This window comes from Podarcis cretensis (assembly GCF_951804945.1).
Source record: "Podarcis cretensis genome assembly, chromosome: 7".
NCBI classification, from domain to species: Eukaryota; Metazoa; Chordata; class Lepidosauria; order Squamata; family Lacertidae; genus Podarcis; species Podarcis cretensis.
In genome coordinates, this window is record NC_137176.1 from 4495507 (window position 1) to 4506145 (window position 10639).

The following is a 10639-nucleotide window of genomic DNA, read 5'->3' on the forward strand; positions in this document are numbered from 1 at the left end:
AATAGATAGTTTTCAAACATTCTTGTTATTTCAGAGACTGCCTTCCAACTTATTGTGGCCCCATACAATAGCCAGATGGGTGGGGTATAAATAATAATATTGTTATTCTTATATAGGCAGACAGTGCAGATGCTTAAGAAAGGTGTAATGTGCTGATGATGGTAACCTCTCGGCAGGATTTTAGCTACCGTAACTGGAGCTTCCAGCCCATCTTCAAGGGCAGTCTCAAATAGAGTGCATTCCAGTAATCACATCTCAGGTTTACCAGCGTATGGACCACCATGGCCAGATTATCCCTGTTGAGCAATGGCCATAGCTGGTATACCAGCCAAACCTAGTAGAAGATACTTTCAGCTACTGAAGCCACATGAGTCTCTAGTGGCAAAGATGAATCAACTATGAGGCTGCTCCTTCGAAAGGTTTGTGACCCTATCCTGAACGGGCAAATAGGCAATTTCCTGGATCCAGGAGCAACTCACACACAATTCCTCCATCTTGCCAGGATTTAATCTCAGGCTTTTGACCCTCTCCCAGCCTACCACTTCATCCAGATACTGGCTCAGGAATTGCATGCCCACTCCTGATTCAGATACTATAGAGTACTAGAACTGAGTGTTTCCAACATACTGAAAGATTTGATGCTCTAAATCCCCTAATAACCATGCCATGAGGCTTCATATAGATGTTATATATGGGGACTAACAACTAGTCGCCCAGTGCTGCTCTTCAGAACTGGTCCTGCAAAGAGGAGTGGAACCACTGAAAAAGAGCGCCTCTGATCCAGGCAGATACCATGGTTGATAATATGAAAAGCTGCTAGGAGATCAAGTGTAGCAGAGTCACACTCCCCCAGACCATTTCTCAATAAATGTGATCCAGCTGGGTGACCAGGACTGATTTGATGCCAAAGCTAGGTTGGAACCAGATTGGCAAGGGTCAAGATAATCAGTTGCCTCCAAGAGTGCCTGTTGTTGATCCACCACTACTTTCTCAAGCAATTTCCACAGGACGGGGATATTTCTGATCAGACAGAAGTCATATACTATTGGATCCAGGGTTGAGTGGATCTGCTTCTTTGAAGTGGCCATGCTACTGCATTCTTCAGGGCGGTAGGCACCAGTCCCTCATTTAACAGCACATTAGCACACCCTGAACCTATAAGGTAGCTCCACTTAAGCAAGATGGGCAAGAGTTGCGAGGTTAGAATCATAGAATCATAGAGTTGGGAGAGACCACAAGGGCCATTGAGTCCAACCCTCTGCCAAGCAGGAAACACCATCAGAGCACTTCTGACATATGGTTGTCAAGCCTCTGCTTAAAGACCTCCAAAGAAGGAGACTCCACCACACTCCTTGGCAGCAACTTCCACTGTCGAACAGCTCTTACTGTCAGGAAGTTCTTCCTAATGTTTAAGTGGATTCTTCTTTCTTGTAGTTTGGAACCATTGCTCCGTGTCCTCTTCTCTGGAGCAGCAGAAAACAACCTTTCTCCCTCCTCTATGTGACATCCTTTTATATATTTGAACATGGCTATCATATCACCCCTTAACCTCCTCTTCTCCAGGCTAAACATGCCCAGCTCCCTTATCCGTTCTTCATAAGGCATCGTTTCCAGGCCTTTGACCATTTTGGTTGCCCTCCTCTGGACCCGTTCCAGTTTGTCAGTGTCCTTCTTGAACTGTGGTGTCCAGAACTGGACACAGTACTCCAGGTGAGGTCTGACCAGAGCAGAATACAGAGGCACTATTACTTCCCTTGATCTAGATGCTATACTCCTATTGATGCAGCCCAGAATTGCATTGGCTTTTTTAGCTGCCGCATCACACTGTTGGTTCATGTCAAGTTTGTGGTCAACCAAGACTCCTAGATCCTTTTCACATGTACTGCTCTCAAGCCAGGTGTCACCCATCTTGTATTTGTGCCTCTCATTTTTTTTTTTTTTTGCCCAAGTGCAATACTTACATTTCTCCCTATTAAAATTCATCTTGTTTGTTTTGGCCCAGTTCTCTAATCTGTCAAGGTCATTTTGAAGTGTGATCCTGTCCTCTGGGGTGTTAGCCACCCCTCCCAGTTTGGTGTCATCTGCAAATTTGATCAGGATGCCCTTGAGTCCGTCATCCAAGTCGTTGATAAAGATGTTGAATAAGACCGGGCCCAAGACAGAACCCTGTGGCACCCCACTAGTCACTCTTCTCCAGGATGAAGAGGTTAAGTTGTTGGACACATTGTCACCAGGCTGCTGTAACAGAAACTGATCCCACAACACTTGCTCAGTTGGCGCATTACACATCTCAACAACTAAAATAAGTGAAGCATCAAGGTTGCTGCAGATGCAAGCAACTTTCCTCAAGTGCCTTAGAAATAATTCTCAGCAGGTTACAAAGGACTTTATTGCTCCATCCATAGGGGCAGATAATAGCCCCCTGGCTGCTCCGCAAAGCTCAACTTGATGACTACATGGGGGTGTAGTGGAAGCAAAATAAGCCGAATTTGCTTTCCTTGCTGCCATGCAATAGGTGCAACTATGTGCTCTCACTCAAGTTTGATCAACTTCAGGTCATTCATGTCTTGTGCCATTTCCTCTCTAGCCATCTTCTGGTTCATTTTATTTTGTGAAGTTCCCCAGAATACCAGGGAGGCTGCTCAGAAGCGACCATGTCAATAGCTCGTCACAAATCCTCATTTCAGGGGGGTATTAGGTCATTGACAGGATCACCAGTTCTATCTACAGTAGTATGTCAAGTTAAGAACTTAATTCGTTCCGGAGGTCTGTTCTTAACCTGAAACTGTTCTTAACCTGAAGCACTACTTTAGCTAATGGGGCCTCCTGCTGCTGCCGTGCTGCCGGAGCACGGTTTCTGTTCTCATCCTGAAGCAAAGTTCTTAACCCGAGGTACTATTTCTGGGTTAGCGGAGTCTGTAACCTGAAGCGTCTGTAACCTGAAGCGTCTGTAACCCGAGGTACCACTGTACAGGAAAAGTCCCCTAAAACATAGCTACAACTCCCATCAGCCCCAACTAGCAGGCTGTAGTCAAGCAGCATGGAGAGGCTAATCCTGCTTCATATCATTCAGGAATTCTCAGATGCCATACATTTTCAGGAACAAACTATGTGATTAGGTCTTTTAGCCATGCAGGGAGGGATACCAAAAGTTCACCAGGAGGTGGTCTGGCCATGGCAACAGGGTGGTTTGGAACCCCCGCCACAGTTTTCCAATCAGCCATCACATTGCCTGGAGCAATGACTAATTTGGGGTTGAGACCTGCCCTGTGTGTTGGGCTGCTTTAGTCCTGAATTTATGCACAATTGAATTAAACTATAGTTTAGGGGCTCAGATTTTTTGGAGGTGGAGGCTAAATTTAAAAGACAATAATTAAGATTATTAGTTTTTATAGAATCATAGAATCTTAGGGTTTCACCAACATTTGGAAAAAAATGTCCAATGTTTTGGGATGCATGTGGCTTGTATTTTGCACGGACCTCTGAGAAGGTGCACTGCATCAGTTTTGCATTCTGTACATGAAAGCACATCTCACTCTGTATGAGTCGGGGCGGGTTTTCCTCTCCCTGCAGCAATCTTTCCAACTGCAGCACTTTCCTCCTGTGAGGTAAAAGTAACAACTACCATTAACTTATATGGAAGCAAGTAAAGGGACTCACACCTTCTCGCATCCCCAGTTACTGAGAATCCAGCCTCCTTCTGTGAACAGCGGTCCTATTCTGTGTTGTATTTTTTGGCCACTAGAGTGTGGTAGAATGTTGGAGACTGGCCTTCATATGGTTCGGGAGGTTCTTTCGCAAACTATTTATGGGCTGGAAGGAGCCATCATCTCTTAGCTCAGTTTTCAGGGGCACAATAGCTTCCCAGATGAGAGACGGATGAATCCCTATGATGCTTCTAGATAGAGGTCTTGTTGTTATTATTTGTAATAATATTTTATTGAAATAATTTCAAGTATAAATAAATTAAGTGATATGGAGGAGGGAAGGGGGGAAGTGAGAAAAAAAGAACAAAGATGTGTAATATATATACATATACAAAAATTCAGTGTAATATACCTTACTCCCATACATTCTTATATGAAGTGATATAGTGTTATTATCCTAATACACATATAGATATTAATAGCCTACTACATTCTGTATAAACTCATTCCAAATGTTGTCATATTTACCCAAGCAAAGCCTATTTCTGTAAGCAGTTCATAAGCTGTGAGTGTTGTCATACTGTCAATCCATTGATTAAAGGGTATCGTAACTTGATTCTTCCGAGTCATCTGTATCAATCTCTTGGCCACAATTAGGTAAAGGTAAAGGTACCCCTGCCTGTACGGGCCAGTCTTGACAGACTCTGGGGTTGTGCGCCCATCTCACTTAAGAGGCCAGGGGCCAGCGCTGTCCGGAGACACTTCCGGGTCACGTGGCCAGCGTGACATCGCTGCTCTGGCGAGCCAGAGCCGCACACGGAAACGCCGTTTACCTTCCCGCTGGTAAGCGGTCCCTATTTATCTACTTGCACCCGGAGGTGCTTTCGAACTGCTAGGTTGGCAGGCGCTGGGACCGAGCAGCGGGAGCACACCCCGCCGCAGGGATTCGAACCGCCGACCTTTCGATCGGCAAGTCCTAGGCGCTGAGGCTTTAACCCACAGCGCCACCTGCGTCCCACCCTTGGCCACAATTAGGGTGCGTAGAATCCATTTTCGTTGTCCCATTGTTAATTTCCATACCATAGACTTATAGTTCAAAATAATGTTCTCTGAAAGTTTTAACCTTTTCTGCACAATCATAGTTACACACTCCAGTACTTTCTCCCAAAACTTAGTAAGTACAAAACAATATACAAACATACAAACACTTTCCCACTGTCTGGTAGTATTGGAACTTCCAATACTTTATTCCAATCATTTCTTAAAGTCTGCATATTGGAACTTATTTATTGCCAATACATATTTCTAAAAAGTAATCACTGGCTTTTTAGTTTTGAATGAGTCATCCAATTGCTCCAGTATCTCAGGTATCTTGGAAGCTGAGAGGGTTGCCAGCCCAAACACCCTTGTTAAGAGATGTTGTAATGGAATATATTGCCATTGGGCTGCATCTGATAGATGATATTTTTGTCTTAAAATAGCATAGGTATAAAATTAATCTTCCTCATCTATCAGTTGGTCCAAAGTCAATACACCTGCTTCCATCCAATTTTTCCATGTTGACGTATTTTTTGCAATTTTTAGAGTAGGGTTTCCCCACAAAGTAAGTTTGGCATGTGAGAATGGATCAATATTCCCCCCCCCCAATATATTTTATATCCTTCTAACTGACTTAGTTGTTGCTGGAGTCAGCTGATATTTCAAATATTTTGATCCTAGTATTGTCCAACCAACCAAAGGTGCTGTATATGTATATTCTAGGGTTGCCTATGTTGGAAAATTAAGACCCAACAGTAGGTTTTCCAATATTTAATATTTGATGGTAAATAAGCAAAATGATATAATTCCAAATTCAGAATTTATAACTGCATTCTCTGCAAGAATGTTCCTCGGTGTTGTTGAGCCTCAAAGACGTTTCCTAAACAGGGATTTTTATCTTTTGAAGGTATGATCCAGATATAAAAACTGGAAGTCCTCTCAGAATATAAATAAATCTGGCAATAATATTCATTTTGAGAACATTCACCTTTCCCCAAAGGGTAGGGTTCAGCCACTCCCACCTATCAATATCTGAAGAAACCTTTTTTATTAATTTATTTATATTAACTGTGACTAACCGTTATATATCTTTTGGTATTAACATAACTAGATATTTAATAGACTTGGAACTAATCCAGAACTGATATACCTTGAATGAATGTGTAATCAGATTTTTGACCTATTGGCATCAATTCCAGTTTGGACCAATTAACAGAATAACCAGATATTTTACCAAAAACATCAAGATGGGAATACTAGTCTGAGGTTCTCAAATAAACAAAAGAATATCATCTGCAAATAAAACTAATTTGAATTCAACTGAATTATGAGTTCTATGTAAATACATTTTATGTATATAACATGAACAGAATTAGGCTTCTTTAAAGAAAAGCATTATTTATTTATTTATTATTAAGTTTCATATTTATTTCTTATATATCATAATAAAAGTGAATTTTCAAAATCATAACTGGACATTCTGGAATTGGGGCAGAAAGAATTTTTCTCTGTCTCAAGCATCATTCAGAATGATTAGGTTCTCTTGAAGATGTCTGGAAAATTTAGGTGTGCAGAGTCCCACTATGAGCAGAGGGTTTCTGGTTTGAGGCAATGACCGGTACTTTCCCAAAAGAATTCAGGCATGGTAACCATTATCAGACCCTCTCATCTCTCTAGCAGTTTTAAAGAATAAGAATATGAACAATTTTTCTACTCCACATAAACCAATATTTACCAGTAATCTTATGTTTCTATTTTTGTTTTTTTTGGCAGACGTTTACCAGTAAATATCGGTTTATTCCTGAAACCAGAAGCCCTAAACATATCTTTGTTTATAAGGTCAGTCTTCATTTCCTGTTTCTGTCCTCCCCCATTGACTTACAAATTCTATCGCCTTCAAGGTAATGACAAGCATGTCGTATTCTGTCTTCTGTTGTACTTGCAGCACTTTTCAAATAAGTGAACTTTGCTAGTCTGTATGAACCTAAATCACAAGTGGGATTTTAGCTAGCGAGTCCCGTCAACAAAAGTCCACACAAGGATTTCCACTAATGCAACAGGACTTCCCCCCTCCCCCTGCACTCCCCCAAATTTGCTCGGGGGGGGGGGCAGGAGAACCCCTAGAATAGTTTGCAGAAATGCTTACAATGGCAAAGCTATATGCTTAGCACCACATTGAATTCTTCCTTTAAACTTTTAGGAAATATTTTTAAACATAGAAAATTTACACAGGGATAACTTTAGTAAAGAAGCCTGGCACATATTTTACAGAAATTTAATTGTTTCCATGCAGATATTTTAGATCTTTATAACTGAGAGCTTGCGCGAGAACCAGTTTCTTCTTCAGCAACGGATGTAGAATATGGAAGCATGTCTAGATAATATAATAATGTATGTAATTTAGCTTCAGTTGTGTCCATTCTTTCTAAGGACGTCTCTAATATATATACATACATACTTTCAGAATCACCTTGCAAAACAAGATAACCTCCACACTCGGAGGGGCTGTGAAATCATGCATCCATATCTCCATGTACTTGCATTCTTTCCTAAATTTTGTGTGCGCATAGAGAGAGCCCCGTGCATGTGGGAGCAGGAATCTTAATCTTGGTCATTCTGTGTAGGATTCTATGCATGTCTGCCTCATTCATACCAGGGATGGGAAGCCTGTGGCCCTCCAGATGTTCCTGACCTGCAATTTCCATCATCCCTGACCAGTGACCATGCTGGCAGAAGCTGATGGGAGCTGACTCCAACCATTTCTGGGGGCCACAGATTAATATGTTACATCCAATATGCAGAGGTCAATATGGGACCAAGGGAGGGAGGATCCTGTTGCCTCACCATGTTGTTTGCCCAGTTTTGTGAATGTGGGAGCAGCACTCTGTAGAGTTCCCTGCATTTGTGATGATAGCACAAATCAACATTCATTCATTCCTTGGGTGAAATCCTAGTGTGTTGTTGAGTCTTTACTGTGCTATTCCAATTGAAAACTCCCTTTCCTCCCCTTTTGCAGCCTCCACTTTTGTGCAATATAATTGGCAACAACTTTAATCTGAGCAATTGACACCGGCCCTTCTTCAAAGCATTCAAAAGGTTTGAGGAGAACCCATTACCACTGTGGAACACACATGGGAAGTCACTTATTTAAAGTCAATGACAAATTATCTTCAGCACCTACAAATTGCAAAGCAAAAATACTATTACAGTATTAGCCTTTCCTATATAAGCAAATCCTTCGTAATTTCAAATGGGAAAGAAGATTATATTAATGGTGTATATCAGTCTTGGTTTTTTACTGTCAATATTGTAATTTTATAACACTGTCAATATCTAATTGTTTAATGTGAATAGTCCATGTAAAATCATTTCAAGGTTCTTCACATTTCCACACTCTGCCATCAGTATTATTACTGTATGAGTATTTTAAAGGAAACAAGGTAGCTCTGTGTATAATTCTTAAACTTTTCTCATGGGGCTAAATAATAATAATATATATTTTAAGACATGGAATTCCAAAACCCACATTTGCTAAAGCTCAGTAGTTGTCTCATATCTTAAAATTGGAGTGGTTGTTAACAAGCCAATTTGAAATTGTATATGAAGTAATGAAGTAGCAAATATTTAAATATTTTTGATAATTAGAGGCCATCAGAAAAACAGTTAAAAAAAGAAGTTCTCATGCAACACACACACACAGAGAGAAACCCCTTCTATACTTCTATGCTTCTTCCATTACTCCAGTAGCAGGTAGTTAAAATCAGCTTGCAACGTTCCTCTGGCCTTGCATGTCCCTATTTTTCCTGGTTTTGGAAACCCTTGATTTATAGCAAAGCTTGCACAAAAGTGGCACTTTAGCATTCTGTACACAGCTCAAGCATTTCATCTTGTTTACTGGTACATCAGAACAAGGGAGGAGGACAATAAACCCTGTGTTGTTATTATTATTATTATTATTAGTAGTAGTAAATTACATTTCTACACCTCCCCTCATCCAAAGACCACAGGGAGGTTTACAGTGTAAAAACAGCATTAGTTATGCCTAGGGTTGCCATACGTCCAGAACTTCCTGGACATAGCCGGTTGGTATTCAGCCCTCGCAAACAGCGTCCGGATGAAAATCGCTGAAATGTCTGGGAAAATCCGGACGTATGGCAGCCCATGTCAGTAGTGTAGATTTCATTAAAAATAGCTAAAGAACTTGTTTTATTGTGATTTCACAACTTTGGGCAACCCCCCCCCCCAAAAAAAACAACAACTTTGCCTGAAAAGATTTTCACTTTTTGAAATATGACAATCCTAGTTATGCGTGAAACTGAAGGACCTTTCTTATACATTTCAGATGAATGGCAAAGAATTCAATTGACATCTCTGGAAACAGCATTAGTTCCCGGAAGCACTTTCTTCACACGATTATGTACCTGCATACATAAACCTGGAATTCCAAGATTTCATTATTACGCTGAGCATTAAAGGCAGATGGATAATCACTTGGTCCTCTAATATAGGGTGCTGTTAAATTTACACCTGAGCCCCCCTTTCCAGCCCTAAGAGCCACTCCTCCACCCAGCCTTGTATGAAGGTACATGTCATTGTGAAGAGAGGCCAGTTCAGCCATCTCTGGAATTTCAGCTGATGGGGAGAGTGCAGCCATGATCACAGTTTATGCTAACTATTCTCTATATAGTTGAGCACCTCGTACATGATTGCATGGAAGGATTTAGCAGTGCAAAGCCGTCTTTTCCTTTTTTTTCTTTTCAGAAGATGAGGACAAAACCTGTAGCGTATTTTTTCACATGTGAGTTTTCTGAAAAGACCAGGGGGGAAAAATCTCTCAAGAAAGGCTAGAATTATATCTCTCAAGTCTCTGCATTATTATTTTTTGCTAGTTAATCTTTATTAGATGTACTCCGATCTCTGCATTATTATTATTATTATTTGGCTAGTTACTCTTTATTAGATGTACCAATATCCATTGGTGGTCATGTTTTTCTGTAACGTTTTAATTATCATACAAGCATACACTGTAAGAGTACACACTTATTAGAAGATTGGAATGTTGAACTAGGCAAAAATATTTGCTTTTATTTATGTAAATGGCTGCTATCCTGTTTTTATTATTCCTGGCTACCATCTCATAACTGTTGTATTTTGATCTAATGGGCAATGTCGGGCAATGTTCAGACATTCTGTGGTTTATGTATTTGTGTAATTGTATGTATGTAACTACTAACTCTAGATTGTAACTAAGAAACATGTTCGTTTCATTCATTCAGAATAGTATATTTCCTGTCTAAAAATATTTTCAATTATATGAGAAAAGGAATTTATTTTTTTTTAAGATTTGTCCTGCAAGGTCTGGTTTCTCTGCTTTTTAAAAATACTGCCGGGGCCGCTATCTAGTTTCACTTGATAGACCAAAGTTACCATTGACACTGTCTTGCAATGCTGAACAAATTTATATCCTTTGCACTTTAAATGAATATAAGATAAGGAAAATCAAAGTGTCAATTGTATATACATTCACTGTACAGTAGAATGTATATCTTTAGTCAGTCTGACTCTGTTTATAAAGGGGGTATTTTCCTTTATTGTTGGAAGAGGAGTACTTGAGCAATGTATTTGCTAGTCAATATAAAGTGTTTACATGTAATTACTTAATAAATTATTTGATTTAAGATGCATTATAGTGATTTTTAAGTGTCAACCATTGGGGATATCTGGCTCCTCTCTTTTAAGTTCCTACTGTTTTGAAAATATTTTAAAGCAGTCAATTTAAATGTATTCAGTTGCTCAAAACTGAGCTTTGAGGAAGACACAAAGCATACACTTCTGCGAGATTTAACAGGACTGCTGAGTATACCATTTTGCAACAGCCACAACATGCACACGTTGAATAAGGAAATATTATATAATTCAGGATTCTAAATGCAGCAGTGCCTATAAAAGATATG

The 10639-nt window shown here is 40.1% G+C and overlaps 1 protein-coding gene and 1 long non-coding RNA gene across 7 annotated transcripts in view; one reads left to right on the forward strand and one right to left on the reverse strand.

The window, feature by feature from the left end:
- Nucleotides 1-10363, forward strand: part of PURA (purine rich element binding protein A) — a 28728-nt gene extending 18365 nt beyond the window's left edge. For 2 of the 6 annotated variants that reach the window (XM_079983643.1, XM_079983642.1), the window contains 2 exons: nt 6459-6524; nt 9028-10363. The gene's annotated coding sequence lies outside the window, so the exon portion shown is untranslated. Of the gene's footprint in view, nt 1-6458; nt 6587-7701; nt 7782-9027 lie in introns of all 6 variants that reach the window. The other 4 variants (XM_079983646.1, XM_079983644.1, XM_079983645.1 and 1 more) reach the window with 4 other exon arrangements.
- LOC307220083 lies at nt 3400-6447 on the reverse strand. The gene is made up of 2 exons (XR_013840698.1): nt 4667-6447; nt 3400-4287 (listed from the first exon to the last, which is right to left on the reverse strand). It is a non-coding gene; the product is annotated as an uncharacterized lncRNA (long non-coding RNA).
- Nucleotides 10364-10639: the final 276 nt, after the last annotated feature.